The sequence below is a fragment of the Eumetopias jubatus genome, unplaced genomic scaffold (assembly GCF_037043125.1).
Source record: "Eumetopias jubatus isolate StellerSeaLion01/CBP00866 unplaced genomic scaffold, mEumJub1_p1.0 scaffold_12, whole genome shotgun sequence".
NCBI lineage: Eukaryota > Metazoa > Chordata > Mammalia > Carnivora > Otariidae > Eumetopias > Eumetopias jubatus.
In genome coordinates, this window is record NW_028274818.1 from 21,420,691 (window position 1) to 21,438,328 (window position 17,638).

Here is a 17,638-nt window from a genome sequence, read left to right on the forward strand (position 1 = left end):
AGTAAATTCACACTTTCTAAAAGGTATTAGGGAACATGTAGCTGCTTGGGTAACTCAGAATAGAATGTAGCATTCAAAGGCAGAGAAAGAGAGTCTGACTGCCATCGCCTGAGAACCCCACACGGTGAGACGCTGCAAGGCCATCAGCACATTTGCCTTTCACACGGGTAATGTTCTTGTGTCCTTCTTCCCGTTTCTCCCTGACCAATCTGAGCACCAGTAAGATAGAGCTTCTAGCTCATATAAAACTTTGCTAAATGGCAGAAGGCAAGGCAGTGTCCTTTCTAGGCTGATCCTCCTGCTACAGCCACCAGGAAAGTTTTCCCTCTTCTCATCCGTGTTCTTGGTAGTCTCAAGGGTGGAAGCTTGACATGTGGCTAAAGATTGAAGACCTTATTACCCTATGCCTCTTGTGGTCTGCAGGTTCCTCCCTTCTCCAAGCCCCAGGCGTTGTTATTTTCCTGTTGCACCCACGTCTATCGCCGGGTCTACACTGAACCTTCTCTTGTTGGTCCTGCCAGGACAACAAGCTTCCGCGTTGTAAGCCCTCTGTGACTTAAATGGAAGCTATTTACTCCGTGTCACTTGGCCCTCTGGGTTCTGCCCACCTGTCGTCCCTTCGATGAGTCTTTTGGTTTGGGGCTCTGGACAACCAGCTTTATTTTTTCCACGTAGAGTACACATCCTGTGTGCTCCTGTTCTCCCCGACCACCCTTCCTGATCTCCTTTGAATGTCCTTTTTTATGTCACTCTCAATCTTAACATGATTCTAGTAGGATGAGTTCTATTGCCTATTCTGGATGGATTCTTTGTCGAGCTTCATCTTGGAACTCCTAATAAAACTAAAATTAAGTTTTAGTTCTCCAAAATCTTGATCTTCTTGTTCTTTTGCATTCCAAAGCAACTGATCTGAAGTTTCCATTTCTCCCTGAGGTAGCTGCAGTAAAATGCTTGACCCAAGAGAACCCTACCTGCTTTCCTCAAGGACAGTACTTCATTAAAGCCCAATAAATGTTCGTTGGCAAAGTAATTAAAATCAAGCTGTGGAAGAATAATTAGTGACATAAAAATACTCATTATATATTGTTAGATTAAAATAAAGCAGCTTACAAAGGTAGATGCAGAGTAAGAGCTAAATTTTGTTTTAAAAGTTTATACATGCACAAATAGAAAACAAAACTATAAATATACAGTAACCAAAATTTTAGCAGTGCCTCTCTGAGGGGATTTTGACCAATTTTTATTTTCTTCTTTTGGCTAATATATTGTTTACAGTTCCCATCTGGAAGTATTATTTTTGTAAAAGTAAGAAAACTTTACATAAGCAGTAATGTTTGAACATGCCTAAAACTCCACATTTATATTGTATCACATCTTGCTTTATCTTTCCCTGCTTAATTCAGTCACTTCTTGGAGTGAGGCAGTTCTTATGATGTCAAAATTCAGACATACCACAGTAAAGGGGCATTGGCCATTTTACAAATGACATGTGTGGTGACACCAGTAGGGTTGAGGGAGTGAAATAAAGGGGTTGATAGGATTTTAGAGGGTTAGAACCCAATCTAGGGAGTAGGAAACTGACCTAAAAGGAAGAGACTTTTGTAGAAACCACCAGACTTTTTTTTCTGTTGAGATGGCACTCATTTTAAGCACTTAAAACAGATTGATTAAGCATGCACTGAGTACTAGGAACTATTCTGTTGTCTGGGCCCTCCCTGCTCTTCTGAAACTTCTATTTCGGCAGAATAGACAGAGTGTGCAAGTACATACTAATAAGTGCTATGAAAAAAAGAGAGGGGTTCTCTAAGCTAGGGGAGTCAGGAAGAACCTCAGTTAACAGGTGACATTCGAGTAGTGACCCAAATGATATGAAAGAATAAGGCATGTGAGGATCTCAAGGAAGATTGTTTTAGGAAGAAGGAACATTGCAAGTGCAAAGGTCCTGAGGCATGAAGGAATTTGACCTGCTAGAAGGAAAGTAGAAAGGTTGGTATGAGAAGGGCCATTGAGCAGGTGGTAGAATAGTAGGAGGTTAGAGAGGGAAACAGGCAGGGACCAGCTCAGGCAGGGCCTGATAGGTCTTGCCAAGGAGTTTGATTTTTTCCCCCTAAGTATGATGGGTAGCAATGAGATGGCTTTATGCAAAGGAGGGACAAACTGACTTACACCTAAAGAGAAAAGCTTAGCCTGACTGCCATGATTACTATATCCTATTTTTCCTCTAACCTGCCAAAACTTCCTAGACTTAGGGAAAAGGGAAGAGCCAAAGAAAATCTCTACCATTCTTTGAAAACTCTACCGATTCAACTCGGCTATGGGAAATTTAAACTTTTATCAATCCTGTTGCGGGGGTTTCTTACACTGAGTTAAGGTGGTTCGTGGTGAGAGCTAGGCTCTGTCTGAGCAATTTTAGAAATGAAATCTTTTTTCTCCCTCCTGAGTGGTACCTGGCAGTCAGTGTGTATGTAAGTGCCTTGTAGGATACTCTATGGGCTTTCTTCCCCCTTTAACATAGTTCAAGACTTGGTATTTAACAATTTCATCTTAGGTGGAAAAGCAGATCTCTTTGGGGGCAGTTATTATTTAAAAACTACACCACAGAGCTGGGTAGTAAAACAGTCTCTATTTTGACGAATTCATTAGTGAGGTTCAGGCTCCTCAGAAGGAAGGTATACAGATTTAAAGGGAACTGGATTCTGGGAATTATACTATTGTTATCTTTACTTTAGAATCCTTCAAACACAATTAGAAAACATTTTCGTCTTCCAATTTGGCTTTCCAATTATCTTTTTTTTAATAAAGATTTTATCTGTTTATTTGAGAGAGAGAGAATGAGAGATAGAGCACATGAGAGGGGGCAGGGTCAGAGGGAGAAGCAGACTCCCTGCTGAGCAGGGAACCCGATGCGGGACTCGATCCTGGGACTCCAGGATCATGACCTGAGCCGAAGGCAGTCGCTTAACCAACTGAGCCACCCAGGCGCCCTCCAATTATCTTGAGAAATAAAATATTTGCCTAAATTTTTCGATTTATTTTCCTTATGAATTAAAGCAAGTATTCATAATTGAACTGTTAGTCTCTTGTATTAGCTAGTTACCTTAATAAACTAGTCTTGTAATACCTTTACCCTGGTGTCTAATCCTCAAACAGTAAGAAAAGGGTTTAATATATGTATAAAAGAGGCTAGCTGAAGCAGGCTATGCTGCAAATTTGGGGTTGCTCTTTTTGCACAACGAATAAAATGAGTCTAGGGACTATTATTCCACTGTCCTTAGAGGTTTATTAAATACTAATTTAAAGGTCTGTGGCATCTTTAGAAAATTAAATCTGGCTGTAAATCTTCCCACTTCCACTTTGCTGTATGCGGTTTAGAACAAAAGAAGCCATCTCTTCTCATTTCTTTATAGATCAGGTTTTAATCCTCTAGATCAGGATTGGCAAATAGATTTCATTTCCTGGGCCAACCCTTACTCACAGGTTGTCGTCGCTGCAAATGATATATTGAGGAGGACTCTGCGTCTTTGTCCCCGATCCACGGGAGAGAGTACCATGTGGTGTGAATAACATCCCCCACGGGCGGAGGACTCAAGTGGGAGGAAGAGCACCACGCATTCGCTAGCCCTGATTTAGAGACTACTGAAAATGTGTGTTCTCAGGTTGGGTGTGACTGTGAGTAGATTGTGTTTATCAGGACCATCACTTGCATTTAGGAAACTAGCCATGGCGACGTGTGTCGTCTGAAGAGCTTTGCCGTGACAAATCGAAACCCTCTCTTCTGACGTTCAACTGAAGCAGTGATCGTGGGCATTCTCAGTCCCAATTTTCAAACAAAAGTTTCCGACATTTGCTGTAGGCTTTTTAAGATGCTGTGGTAGGCAGACTAATGCCCAACGGTGCCTGCCTTCCTCCTTCCACCACGATTCCACCTCCTAATCCCTGGAACTCGTGGATAAATTAGGTTATATGGTGAAGGGAAATTAAGGTTGATAATCAGATGACCTTGAGATGAGAAGATTATCTTGGATTATCTGGATAGGCTCACTAACATCACAGGGTGCTTGTAAGAGTGAAGGAGGCAGAAGACATAACAAGAGAGAAGGCAGCGTGAGAAAGACTCCCGCTCCGTAGCTGGTTTTGAAAATGGAGGAAGGGGCCCTGAGCAAGGAATGTGGACGGCCCCTAAAAGCTAAAAAGGCAAGAAAGGCGTCTCCCCTGGAGCATCCAGAAGGAACAGCCCAGAGGACATCTTCAACATAGCCCCAGTGAGACCCATATCAGACTTCCAACTATAAGGTAATAAATTTGTGTTGTTTCATGCCACAAGATTTGTGGTCATTTGTTACAATGGCAAAAGGAAATGGATACAGGTACCCTTTTACAGATTAAGGAAGTTACTTTCATGTCTTAGTTCATAATTTAAAACATGGGTTAGTAGTGACTTTTGTCAGATGTATTTTTTTTCTTCGTATATTTTATATCTTCTAGTCTTCTCACGTGGAAGACATGTCCTGGTGCTATCAGCTAGCTGCTCAAGCATTCACAGCTTGACCTTGGTGTTCTCATGGTCGCTCTGTGACCATGATGGATCAAGGCACAAACAAGCCCACTCTAATTATGTCTGAACAAAAAACATGAACATCATCCAAACCACAAGAAAAGCCATAGAGCCTTCTATCCTGGCGAAGTGAGGTTTTTCTTTTTTCTTTTGTTTTTTTTTCTTTTCTCTCTTTCTTTTCTTACTTCTCTCTCTTTTTTTTAATACCAGTTACATCTTTAGCCTCAGTATATCATCCCTCATACTAGATAAAATTTAAGGTATCCAGTCATAGAATTACCCTTGCTTATTGACAGCATCCAATCTAAAACACAGCCCAGCTTCCTTAAACTCTCCTCAAAATCATCTAACATAAACCTGAGTCCTGTAAGTCCTTTCTAATACCTTCTTACTGAGATGCCCATCAATTTCCCATTGGTTGTTTTATTTATTGCTACAGTGAGTAATGAACCCAGTCTGTCCAACTAGATGTGTGTTCCTGGTAGTCTTTAGCTGGAGGGCTTTGACAAAGGTTAGGTTTTGTATTTCATAGGTATTCTGTCATTTTTTAAAAACCGAGAGGCATTTCAGACCATAAAATTCACCCTTAAAAATTGTGCAATTCATGGGGCACCTGGGTGGCTCAGATGGTTAGACGACTGCCTTCGGCTCAGGTCATGAGCCTGGAGTCCCAGGATCGAGTCCCACATTGGGCTCCCTGCTCAGCAGGGAGTCTGCTTCTCCCTCTGACCCTCTTCCCTCTTGTGCTCTCTATCTTTCATTCTCTCTCTCTCAAATAAATAAAAAAAAAAAATTGTGCAATTCAGTGGTTTTTAGTATATTCACAATGTTGTACAACCATTAGGAGTATCTAAATCCAGAACATTTTCATCATTCCCAAAGGAAACTTCATACTCTTTAGACGTCACACCCCAGTCCTTCCCTTCTCCAACCCTTGGCAACCACTGATCTATTTTCATTCTCAATGGATTTGATTGTTTGGGGTATTTCATATGAATAGAACAATAGAATATGTGGCTTTTTGTGACAGGCTTCTTCCACTCAGCATAATATTTTCAGGGTTCATCTATGGTATAGCATGAATCAGTACTTCATTCCTTTTGCAAGTGCATAATATTCCATTGTATTCATTTGTTTATTCACTCATCAGTTGATGAACATTTGGGTTGTTTGCTCACTTTTTGCTTTATGAATAATGCAGCTATGAACATTTTGTGTAAGTTCTTGGGTGGACCTAGGTTTTCAGTTCTCTTGGGTGTATACTAGGAGTGCAGTTGCTGGGTCATATGGTAGCTCTATCTTCAATCATTTGACAAACTGCCAAACCATTTTCCAAAGCAGCTGTACAATTTTCCATTCTCATTGGCAATGTATGAGGGCTCCTATTTCTCCATATTGTTAACAGCACTTGTTGTCTGTCTTTTTGATTATAGCCAACCTACTAGGAGTGAGGTGGTACTTCATTGTGGTTTTGATTGGTATTTCCCTCATGCCTAATAATATTGAGCAGCTTTTCATGTGGGTTTTTTTTTTGGGCTACTTTTATATCTTAATTAGTTAATTAATTATTTTTTAGATTTTATTTATTTGAGAGAGAGAGAGGGAGAGAGAGAGAGAGTGGGGAAGGGGTGGAGGGAGAGGAGAACCAGACTCCCCACTGAGGAGGGAGCCTGATGCAGGACTCGATCCCAGGACCCTAGGATAATGGCCTGAGCTGAAGGTGGACACTTAACTGCCTGAGCCACCCAGGTGCCCGTTCTATATCTTTTTAAATCTTATTTATTAGAAATGTCTAATGAGGGGCGCCTGGATGGCTCAGTCGGTTAAGTGTCTGACTCTTGATCTCAGCTCAAGTCTTGATCTCAGGGTGAGTTCAAGCCCCATGTTGGGCTCCCTGCTGGGCATGGAGCTACTTAAAAAAAAAAGTATCTAATGAGATCCTTTGCCCATTTTTCAAATTAGTGTATTTGTTTTTTTGTTGAATCGTTCTTTATATATTCTGGATACTAAACTATTATCAGATATGTGATTCGCAAATAGTTTCTCTCGTTCTTTGGGTTGTCCTTTCACTTTCTTTGAAACACAAACATTTTTAGTTTTGATTAAGTCTAATTTACCTTTTCCTTTTATTTCTTGTGCTTTTGCTGTCATAAATTCATTGCCAAATCTAAGATCATGAAGATTTACACCTCTATATTTTATTTTATTTTTTTTTAAGATTTTAGAGAGACAGTGAGAGAGGGAACACAAGCAGGAAGGAGCTGGAGAGGGAGAAGCAGCCTTTCCGCTGAGCAGGGAGCCCAAGAGGGGGCTCGATCCCAGGACTCTGGGATCATAGACCTGAGAGGAAGGCAGATGCTTAACGACTGAGCCACCCAGGTGCCCCTTACCTATATATTTTAAAAGTGTTCTATAGTTAGGTCTTATAGTTAGGTCTTTGATCTATTTTGAGTTACTTTTTATATATGGTGTGAGTTAGGGTCCAATTTCATTCTTTTGCATATAGATATCTAGTTGTTCTAGTCCCATTTGTTGAAAAGACTAATCTTTCCTCACTTAGTATTCTTGGCACCTTTGTCAAAAATCAACTGGCCGCGGCGCCTGAGTGGCTCAGATGGTTAAGTGTCTGCTTTTGGCTCAGGTCATGATCTCAGGGTCCTGGGAACAAGCCCCACATTGGGCTCCCTGCTGAGCAGGAAGCCTGCTTCTCCTTCTCCTTCTGCTGCTCCCTCTGCTTGTACTCTCTCTCTGTGTCAAATAAATAAAATCTTAAAAAAAAAATCAACTGGTCATAGATACATGGGTTTATTTCTGGACACTCAGGTCTAATCCACTGATCTATATGTTCATCCTTATTTCAGTACCATACAACTAATTACTGCTGCTTTATAGTAAGCTCTGAAGTCAGGAAGAATGAGCCTTCCTATTTTGTTCATTTTCAAGATCGTTTTGCCTATTCGGGATACTCTCAGTTTTTGTACAAATTTTAGGGTCAGTTTATCAATTTCTACAAAGAAGCAGCTGGGATTCTGATAGGAATTCTTTTGAATTTGTAGGCCAATTGGGGAGCATTGCCATTTTAACAATATTAAGTCTTCCTATCCATGAACATGGATGTCTTTTATTTAAATCTTTTTTTTCCTTTCAACAATGTTGTGTAGTGTTCATAGTATAAGTATTGCTCTTTAAAACATTTATTCATGAGTAATTTCTTCTTGGTGGTGCTATTGTAAATTAAATTGTTTTCTTATATAGTTGATTTTTTAAGTATTGATTTTGTATTTTGCAATCTTGCTAACGTCTTTTATTAGCTTCTCTTCCATCTTGGAAAAAAAATCTAAAAGTTCAATTTTTAGATGAATTTCCTAGGATTTTCTATATATGAGATCATATTAAATGCAGATAAGGACAATTTTATTTCTACCTTTCCAATCTGGATGTCTTTTATTTCACTTTTTTGCCTAATTGCCCTGACTAGAACCTCTAGTACAATGTTATAAGAAGTTTATGAAGGGATATCCTTGTTCCTGAACTTGGGTGGAAATTTTTAGTTTTTCACTATTAAGTGTGATGTTAGCTTCATTTTTATAGATACTTTATATTAGGTTGAGATGGTTTCCTTCAGTTCCTAGTATGTTGAACATTTTTATCATGCAGGGATGTTGGATTTTGTCAAATGCTTCTGCATCTATTGAGATCATCATGTGATTTTTGTTCTTTATTCTTTTGGTATGGCTTATATGATAATCTTTCTGAGATCAATCTTATTTGGATATGGTATATAAAGTTCTCATATGTAGCTCCATTTTTTTATAATACTTTGTTGAGGGGTTTGGCATCTATATTTATAGGGGGATATTGGTTTGTAGTGTTTTTTAATTTTCTTAAGATATTTTTGTCTGATTTTGGTATCAGAATACTGGCTTCATAGAATGAATGGGGAAGTGCTCCCTTATTTTCTACTCTTTCGGAAGAATTTATGAAGGATTGATATTAATTCTTCTTTAAATGTTTGATAGAATTTACCAGCAAAATCATCTCATCCTTGGCTTTTCTTTGTGGGAAATTTTAGTTTATTAATGCAATCTCTTTACTTTTTTTTTTTAGATCTATTCAGATTTTCTATATCTTCATCTCATTTATCTAATTTGTAGGTGTAAAACTGCTCATAGTATTTCCTTACAATTCTTTTATTTCTGTAAAATCAGTAGTAATGTCTCCTCTTTCATTCTTGATTTTAATAATTTGAATCTTCTCTTTTTTTTCTTTGTCAGTCTAGCTAAGTATTTGTCAATTTTCTTTATCTTTTCAAATAACCAAATTTTGGTTTCATTAATTTTTTGTATTGTTTCCCATCCTCTATTTTATTTATTTCTGCTCTAATCATTATTATCTCCTTCTTTCTGCTTGCTTTGGGTTTAGTTTGTTCTTCTTTTTCTAGTTTTGTATGGTGGAAGTTAGGTTATTTTCTGATATTATTTGCTATGAGACTTTATGGCTATAAAATCCTTCCAACACTGCTTTAGCTCTATCCTGTTTTAGGATATTGTATTTTCATTTTCATCTTGTCTCAAAGTATTTTCTAATTTTTTTTTCTAATTTCTTCTTTGGCTCATTTTTTAAAGAAGTGTGTTTAATTTCTACATAATTTTGAATTTTCCAAATGTCATTTTCTTATTGATTCCTAATTTTATTCATTGTGGTCAGAGAACATTCTTGTATGATTTCAGTCCCCATAGATTTATTGAGGCTTGTCTTATGGCCTAACGTGATCTACCTTGGAGAATGTTTTATGTGTACTTAAGAAGAATGTGTATTCTGTTGGGTGGTATTATATAGATGTCTGTTAGATTTTGTTGGTTTATAGTGTCATTTCAGTCTTCAACTTCCTTATTGGTCTTCTATTGAGTTGTATATTATCTTTCATAAGCACTTATGGATTTAGTTTGCTAAACTTTTTTCAGAATTTTTGTATTTATTTGGGTCTGAAAATATGTGGTCCTATGGGTTTAAGTTGATGACTGTCTATGCTATGCTTCAGAGAGAAATTACTCATTATTAAAAAAAAAAAGAAAAAAAGAAATTACTCATTATTCATGCTGGAAGCTCAGGAGATGCCCCTGACCTGGAACTATTTCATTCTCTCTTGAAGATCTGCTTGGTATATGAATCTTATAATTTACCATTCTATCCCTGACCCAAGACTTAATTTTTCAATAGCAGTGGTGAAAGAGGCATCAACTTCAGGCAACCTTGCAGCTTGGGCTGTGACTCAGCCTCTTCTACTTCCTCCTCTGACTTCCTCTGGACTGCAGTGCAGGTTTTTGTTTTTATAAAATGACATCCTTCGACACGTTTCCCAGAGATTTCTCAAAACAGTGTGTCCTTTCCCAGGTTTAGTTACTCTTCTATGGAGGGTTTTCTAAAACACCTAGTCAGCCTAGGCCAAAAGTAGAAGATCTCATTTCTCTTTACCAGATTGAAATATAGATGCTGCCCTTCCCATTGAGAGGGTGGCTTTCTCTGATATCTACTCTAAATTCCTTTTTTTTTAGAGAAAGGGGGAGAGAGAGAGAGAGGGAAAAGGAGAGAGAGGAGGGGCAGTGGGAGGGAGAGAGAGAGAATCCCAAGTAGGCTCCACGCCCACAGAGCCCAGCATGGTGCTCAATCCCACAACCATGAAATCATGACCTGAGCTGAAATCAAGAGTTGGATGCACAACTGACTGAGCCATCCAGGTGCCCCTACTCTTAATTCTTCTTATTGAAGATTAACTCCATTACTTATATTATTGATTTTATAACCTTGAGTCTCTTCTCTACTTTTTTCTATTGTTATCTTTTCTCTTTGGTGTCTTCAATTTCTTCCCTACTGGTGGCTCCTTCCCCTCAATTTATGAACATTCTCAGTGACTACCAATACCAGAAAACCAGATAACACATCTCTCTTGACTTGTCTTTCTGTACCACACCTTCTTCTCATTCTTCTGAACCAATATTCTCCTTAACCACTATGCTATCACTCTGTCTTCATGTCTCCCTTTGAATTTAAACTTCTTAAAAACAGTCAACACTGAGAGCCTTCACTTCTCCACCTCCCACTTACTTTTTAACTAATGGCAATTTGGCATCTGCTCCTAACTGCCTTCACTTGTGTTACCAAGAGCTTTCTAGTTCCTATAGTCAGAAATTTCAGTTTTTATCTCACTTGATCATTCTGTAGCACTTACCATTGCTGATCACTCCTTCCTGGAAGCTTGGGCTTCCTTTTGGATTTTGAGATACCACTTTCCACTGGTTTTCCTAGATTTTCTCAGATCTCTTCTACTTGACAGCTTCTCTTCTTTTGCCCACCTCTTGAATTATTTCTTTTCCCCAAGTTTCTGACCTTGGTGCTCTTTCATCCACAAACACTTTTATGCTGATGATCCTAAATCTGTTTGTCATATTATCTTCCTTTCCTAAACTCTAAGACCAGCATATCCAACTCTGCTAACCGTATCCACTCAGTTATTCTATATCTCTTTCCAAGCTTACCCCAAACTAAATTTGTCCAGTAAATAGTACCCACTGTGTGCCCGAGATACACATATTCCTACATTCATGGAGCTTATGGTCATCAGCTTATTACAAAAAAAAGCTCTCTGTTCTGTATTTCTTTTGTCGGAGAGATGAATCACTATTATCTCTCCACTCAACCAAGCCAAAACCTAGATATTTCCTTGGACACACATTCTTTCTAAACTCCTAATTCTAACTTGTTCTGAAGTCCTGTCATTTCTACCTCCTCTTGATTCTTTCTACCTATTCACCATGTCATTGCTGTGGTTCATGTCCTTAGTTCTTAACTAGAATGAACATAGGACCCCCTAAGTACTTCTCCTTTTTTCTCACCCCTCCTTTGCAATGCTTTACATACTATAATTCTAATGCTATGACTTATTTCAAACCCTTCAGAGGCTTACTGTTGCCTTGGATTGATACACAATTTTCATTCATTTCTTGGTTGCTGTTTTCTTCCTCCAGTTTATCTCTCACTTTCCTAGCACATTCCCCCTTGTGTAGGAAACAGGGTTTTTTTTTTTTAAGATTTTATTTATTTATTTGACAGAGAGAGAGGCAGCTAGAGAGGGAACCCAAGCAGGGGGAGTGGGAGAGGGAGAAGCAGGCTCCCCGGTGAGCAGGGAGCCCGATGCGGGGCTCGATCCCAGGACCCTGGGATCATGACCTGAGCTGAAGGCAGACGCTTAATGACTGAGCCACCCAGGCACTGCAGGAAACAGGTCTATTGAGGAATTATATCTTGTTGAAGTACTTATGAATTCTTAGATTTTTTTTCCTATAACACACCCTGTCAAATTACCTTTTTCCATTGGATAATCATTCTTTAAAAGTTTTAATATGATTCCATAACTTTCTGGTCATCTTTATTAGAATAGCCCAATTTCAGTGGCTAAGAATCAGTCTGGCCTATTTAAAATCTTTTCACCTCAAAATCAGTTCAGAGTTTGCTTCAAACTCTCACTTCAGGTCAGCTGGAGAAAGGTGTGGTCTGGCTCTGAGACATCTTTTTATATCACTTCTAAGCACTAGCTGCTCAAATGTTTGGAGTAGGGAAGAGGGTTGGAGAAGCAGAGTTAATCTGATTTAGTTTGCTTTTGGTGGCCTTTGCTGATATGGTTTCCATGCAGGTTTTACCTGGCCCTTCTATCTCTGAGGAACTTCCCTAGAGGAGCAGATGTGTCTTACTTATTCTGAATCTCCCAAAATTGTTTTCTCTAGGTTGGGGATACCATTGCTTGGTCTTATGGCTGCCTAAGTGGCTTTATGGCTCTCTCCCTCCATTAATTTCCACATTTCTTCATGTGGAGCTACCAAATTCCCAAGGTCCTCTTTCATTCCCTCTCAGTTTTATAAAATTTTGTTCCCCAAATCCTCAGAGACAGTCTATAGTTTAGTTCCTTCAGTCTCTCCCAACATGGACTATTCCAGCAGATCTGATGCCTCCAGAAAAATCTAAACCAGAATTCAGCGTTCATTTTTTTTTGCTCAATTACTCTGCCAAATTTGAGAGAACTTAATGGCAAGCATCACTTTCTTCCTTTCAGTGGGATACAGGGACTGGACAGGACATCAGTACCTAGGTTTATAGGATCCTCTCCCAAGATCTGTCTCACAATGTGAGTGATGTTACCTGGGTGATCCAGATATCAATAAATACATTTGAATATGACTGGAGATTGATGATGGTGATGGTTGCAGAACAATTTGAATGTACTTAATGCCACAAAACTGTACCTACAAGTGGTTAGAAAGTAAGTTCTATATTATGTATATTTTGCCACATGAAAGAAAAAACATTTATATATAAAACACCAAAGGGTTTGGTGGGGGAGGGGGTTCTGCAGTTCAGCAGGCTTCTAGTTGTTGATGGGATGCCAGTTTTCATTTTTTACAGGTGCCCTGACTGGGTTCTCTTGGAGCTCTCTTAGCTTGGTGTAAGAGAGTGCATCTCCCTTCCCTCCCTGGTAGAGAAGGGAGGAAATAGTAGTCTTTCTCAACAGGCACTGCATGCCCTACAAGGCTGATGACTTATTTCTCCCCAGGGTTCCTTTTCCATTGCTGGGAATTAAGAGTGTTTCTTTCTTGGTAGGGGCTGTTCTGACCTGATACTTCTCAGTAATTCCTGCGGGAATGTGAGTAGCTCATTTACTGGGACTGGGGTCTATATAGAATGTGAGGTAGTTAGTATGTGCTTTAGATATAAGCCTCATTTCCAGAATAAGATAACCTCACTTGACATCCTCTTACATGAGTTTGTGCTGATATGTCAAAGTATAAAATGAAAAATGCTATAATAGAAGAGAGAATAGACAGAAATTTAAGGATTTCTCATATTGCCTTGCCTTTTTAAACAGATGTTTCATAACTTCATTTGGAAATGAGAAGGATAAGGAAGATCTTCCCCCCAAAATGCATGTTTGGGGTTCTGATTTTATATGCTTGTCTCCCTTTCATAGCTGCCTGCATTTGATATGTAATTGGCCTAATATCACAGGCTGAAATTTGGAGGCAGAATAGGGATCCAACCCTAGTAAGTGAAGCTCAGCTTCAGATGTTGGAAGTGGGGCAAAGATTCTACTCTGACAGTATTTGTGGATGTGCCCCTCTTCCATTATGCCTTAGTACCTTTTCTCTTGCAAATACAGAGTTCTAAGAGAAACCACTTACACTGAAATCAAAGTAATTCTATACTAATTAGAGCAGATAAGGTTCCGGAATACCTAACTTGGGTCCCCATGGATGTTCAAGTGACTCTCAGTCTTTATCAATCAATTTGAAAAGTGGCCAGGGTCCCATTTGAATCTTAGTAGGTTCTAGTAGCACATGGATGCTCCCTTCCACAACTTCAGATAAGGGATGTTCTTGACTGTGGAAAATGAAGAGACAGGCAGTAGACATGATGAATTCCCTATAAGGGTAGCCATTGCCTTAAAGCACCATGAACTTCTTAAGCCTCACTGTGTTTGATTCTGCTGCCCCCCCAGCATGACTCAAGTTTGAACATTTGGAAAAAGCTGCTATTAAGAATCTTGCATGTGCCTATGCCAGCTCTCTGTCATTTTTAGAATATGGCTTTGGTTCTCTATTTTGAGAAGGCATTTTATTCAGTTTCCAGTTGGTCAGCATTACTAAGAGACACTCAATTCATCAGAGGTTACTTATAGGGCAAGCTCAATTGGGAGAGGGAGATGCAGTGATTCTAAAGCATTATGAATGCAATCCTTTCAAAGGGAGGCAACTTAGTTTCAACTTGAGATGCTACCATGTTCTGCTAGACAGCAGCTGCCATCCCATAGTTCAGGTTTTTGTTTTTGTTTTTGTTTTTTGTTTTTTGTATTACTAAGGAATTCTCCAAGACTTGTGAGTTATTTCAGAGATGTTTGGAATGATATTCTTTATTATTCTAGTTACTTGTTTGATAGAAACTGTTGTGTATTCTAATGAAAGTTATGAGGTCCAAAGTGGATCAACCTTTCAGCAAGGGGTAACTTACAGCAAAAGCAACATTTTTTCCTGTTATCTCAGATGCTGGTTTTAACACTCAGAATGGTCAGTACTCGCAATTTTAGCCTTGAGCTGAATTTGATAAAAATAAGTTTCTTTTTTTATTGACATTTTTCCTAGAGTTAAATGCACAGATCTTAAGCATATGTAAAATTTAATGAATTCTGATTAATGTACATTCCTGTTTAACCATCATTACAATCAAGATATAGATTATTCCCATCACCCCAGAAACTTCCTTTATTTCTACTTCTATTCTCTCAACCCCCTACAGGCAAACATTGTTCTTTTTGTCACCATAGATTAGTTTTGCCTGTGCTAGAATATCATATAAATAAACTCATCTATGTGTATCTTCTGTGTCTGGCTTTGTTTCACCTACCATAATATTTTTGAGGTTTGTCCTCATTGTTGCATGTATCAATAGTTCTCTGAGCTTATGTATCTGTAAGTTGTTTTCACCAAGTGGGAAATTTCAGCCATTATTTCTTTTGAGTATTTTTTTTCCATCTCATTCTCTCTCCTCTCTTTTTGGGACTCTGATTCTGTGCTTAGACTTTAATATTGTCATTTACATCACTGCAGTTTTGCTCACTTTTCCTAATTTTCATTTTTCTTTTTTCCTCAGAATAGATTTCTATAGGTATTTCTTCAAGTTCACTAATTTTTATTCTCTAATCTGCTCTTAAATTCATCCAGTGAAATTTTTGTTTCTGGTATTATAATTTTCAGTTCTAGAATTTTCATTTGGCTTTTTTTCATGGTTTTATTTCTCTGTTGAGATTATTATGATTTAGTTTTTAAGTCCTTAAACATATTATCATAACTTCTTTAAAGTATTACTATGCTAATTCTAACACAAGAGCTACCTCAGGGACTATTTCTATTGATGCGGTTTCTTTTCTTGATTAGGGGTCACCATAACCTGTTTTTTTTAAAATTGTGTAGTAAATTTTGATTATATACACAACATTTCGTATAATGCATTATAGAGACTCTAGACTCCTTGATCTTCCTTTCATGAGTGTTGGTTGTTTGATCTAGTAGTTGAGTTACTGGTTTGTCACCTTGATCTTAAGTATGCTTGGTCTTATGCTTTGTTATAACACATCTCTGGTGTTAAAAATCAAAATTCAACTGAGTAAATTTAAAGATCTAATTGGTTTTATTTAAGAATTCATGAACTGGGCAGCATCCCATCTGGCAAATACAAAGGAGCTCCAAGGAGCTGTATAAAATGAAAGACTTTTATAGGCAGAAACAGGGCAGGACAAGCAACTTATTAGCAAAAGAAAAGAAAGGATTGTTATGGGCAAGGTCCCTTAGGGGGAAAGGCAGAAAGTCTTAATGCGCAGATTACCTCACAGGTGCTGATCAGGAAATCCCAGACTGATTTAAAATTCCATTCCTAGGAGAGGCCGAAACTACTTTTAGGTGGTATTAAGGCTTGGTGGGGCTTAACATTAAGTGACTCCATTTTGAACCTGTTTCTTTTTAACACTGGAAAGCTCTAATGTCTCGTAAGCCCTTCTAATTTTGTAAGACTCAACTCTAAACTTTGTTTTTTCGCTTGAGTCTTCTCTACCCTGCATCAAATGTGGACTGGAAATGTCCCCAGGGGAAATGGAAATATGGACCTCACCCAATGAATGTGGTTTTGTTGCTTTTAAGGATCTAATCTTCTACAGTTTCTGCCTTCTTAAGGTTGCTCTCCCGTGCCTTCAATAGGTAGTATTTTGTTTTGTTTTTTTAAATTTATTTTGTTGAGAGATAGAATTGTTATCTTTCAAGGACTTAGTTAAAATAAACTACTTCTCCATTACTAAAACTTGACTTCAAAATGAATTTCAAACTGCATATTTTGTATTGTACACATAATGAACTATGAAATTCGGGAAGTGATTAGATGAATATTTGCAAATATGTTTTCCTTTCTCTCTAGCCTGATCTTGTTTTCTCTTTCCCTGGACACTGGTATTTAATTCTTGGTTTTCTGCATGCCTCAGCAGTTTGAGCCTTTAGCATTTTTCCCTCTCACATTCCCAACCTTTGCTTAGTACTTTTCCTGATCACAGTCCTCTCTACACTAAATTGTGATAATCTATTGACTTGTTTATATACTCCTTCGACTATGGGGGCATGAGGGCTTTACCTTGTTTTATATCTGGCTCATTATTTGGCACTTATTAGGCACTGAACATACAAATATTTTGACAAATTAATAAATAAACGGAAGAATTAAACAAAATGGAAATATTTGAAATGGAAATTTGAAAATGAGATTTTCATGAAACTTCTGTTTTTACAAAGGTATTTAAATAGTGATTTTCCTAGACTGAATTTTGTCCTAAGTTATCAGTATTTGGGTTGTGTCATTTTAACACTAATAAAATATTCAAGTTGAAAAATGTGTATAATTTTATACAATTGAAAGGCAGAGGAGGCAGGTTAATGGGGAGGGGGAAGATTAAATCCTGAAGTCATCTGCTCTAATTTCTCTTAAGCCATAATTCAGGACAGGAATCTGGAAAAATATGAATGCACTAATGCATTCCAGAAGAGAGAGTGACAGTGGTTATATGTCACTTTATGACACATAGGTTAAATTTTAATGGACAGTGAAACTCCATGTTGCCAAGTAAGAAGAATCTGGACCAATTTATACAGAAAATTCTAGTACAATAACATAACAGGCTGATGTTAATATCTGCTGTTTCTCTTTGAAATAAAAGTGGCTGAGACAGTGAAAAGAAATTTTAGGACAAGGTCTGGACCTTTCTGTTCATCCATAAAAGGATTGAATTTAATTGTTTTGCATTCTCAAATTTTCCTGTAACATTAACTAATAAACCTACTTATTCCTTCATTTATTCCTTTATGCACAATCATTTTTTTATATGCGTACTTCAGGCTAAGGGTGGTGCTAGGCCTTGGTTACATATAGATGAATACATATAGATGAATAAGACATAGTTCGTCCCCATAAGTCCTCACAGGAAACCATAATGTACTTCAT

The 17,638-nt window shown here is 38.1% G+C and overlaps 1 protein-coding gene and 1 pseudogene across 1 annotated transcript in view; both read left to right on the forward strand.

Moving 5' to 3' along the window:
• CDC73 (cell division cycle 73) overlaps positions 1 to 17,638 on the forward strand; it is a 199,926-nt gene that overhangs the window by 178,408 nt on the left and 3,880 nt on the right. The gene's annotated exons all lie outside the window — the stretch shown is intronic.
• LOC114210432 (small ribosomal subunit protein uS5-like) overlaps positions 1 to 17,638 on the forward strand; it is a 76,516-nt pseudogene that overhangs the window by 37,921 nt on the left and 20,957 nt on the right.